Source organism: Solanum pennellii, chromosome 11 (genome assembly GCF_001406875.1).
Source record: "Solanum pennellii chromosome 11, SPENNV200".
Lineage (NCBI taxonomy): Eukaryota > Viridiplantae > Streptophyta > Magnoliopsida > Solanales > Solanaceae > Solanum > Solanum pennellii.
Window position 1 is genome coordinate 28,183,493 of NC_028647.1, and position 1,382 is coordinate 28,184,874.

Genomic DNA, 1,382 nt, shown 5'->3' on the forward strand with positions numbered 1-1,382 from the left:
TTTTTATAATTAAAAGTTGTGGTCTGTAGTCTCTATAAATAGAACGAGTCAACCTGTGAAGAATACATGAGCATTGAACAACATGGATGCACCTTGAAAGAGTTTTATTGTTAAAATATAGTTTGAGTTTCTATAATTTGCGATGAATATAATGGATTTAATATTGTCATCGAATATGACGGTTGGTCACATAGATAATTTCCTCGTCTTAGTAAAAAAAATTGTTGCTGGATTATTACTTCTACACCCTCATAGTTTTTCTCAACCTTGCTATTTTGTTTGCTCAAAAATTGGTTTTTGTTTGTCAAGGTATGTTTCATAGTGGACTGACTATCTAAGATAATATCGTTGTTTGGTATGACACATAATTATATGGTCATGGACAGTCCTTTCTTATTAATTATAATTTTTACTGGTGAATGCATTGTTGGACTGATATCAACAGAACATTCAAAAGAAAAAAGTTCTAAAATTACAAAAAGGGATGCCCTACCACTTACATTGAAAACAGTGTCACAGTGGTACAATGATGGCGACTCTAAATTCAAAATAATTTTCTTAGGAGAATATGATGACGAATACACACCTGGAGAATACTGTGGTTTCTGTTTAGATGGATTCATCGGCATTCTAAATGGATTTTCAAATGAATCCATGACTAAATCTTTTCACATGACCAATAATGAATCAGAAGAACTTATAAAAGACCAAAATAGAACTACTATTTTAATTAAAATCAATGAAGGCACAAAAATGCCACACCCATGCACGAAAGTGAAACACAAGTTTGTTTTTAACTTGGATAGTGCTAAACCTTGTGTTGATGTAAAAAGTGGTGGAGTTTTATTTCCCGTAACTTGTAGGAATTTATCGTTGCTTGGAGACATTAAATTAAGTGTGAATCGCGTAGTTTTAGAAAGTGGTGCTTTATTTGGTCAAATTTAAACAGCGGATTTATCCGATAAATTGTGTTATGTTACGAAAGAAAGTGGACGTGTTCAAATTTTTGAGCTTTACGTGAGGATGTGTTGGATACGAAAGTGGAAGAAGGGGGATTGTTCTTTATTCCAAAATTATTTCCATTTTTTTTAGAAGTTGATGATGGAGTAATGGAGTTCTTCTCTGTCTTAGTTTCATCAAAGCAATTAGTAAACCCTCCCACACTAGCGGATCTGTCCCAGGCTTGGCCAATGTCACAGTTTTAGCATTACAATCTAAGATTGCAAATTTTGGGGAAAGCCAAGTCATACACTGAATTACATCAAAATCAACCATTTCTAGGATAATCAAATCTACATAGGTATTGCTCCCTACAAAAGTCACAAGGCAAGACCTATACACCTTCTCAACTATCACAGACTCACCCACAGGAGTAGAGACAC

General features: G+C 33.9%; 1 pseudogene; it reads left to right on the plus strand.

Annotated features, from left to right (window-relative positions):
* Positions 1 to 378: 378 nt before the first annotated feature.
* LOC107003785 overlaps positions 379 to 1,382 on the plus strand; it is a 58,680-nt pseudogene continuing 57,676 nt past the window's right edge.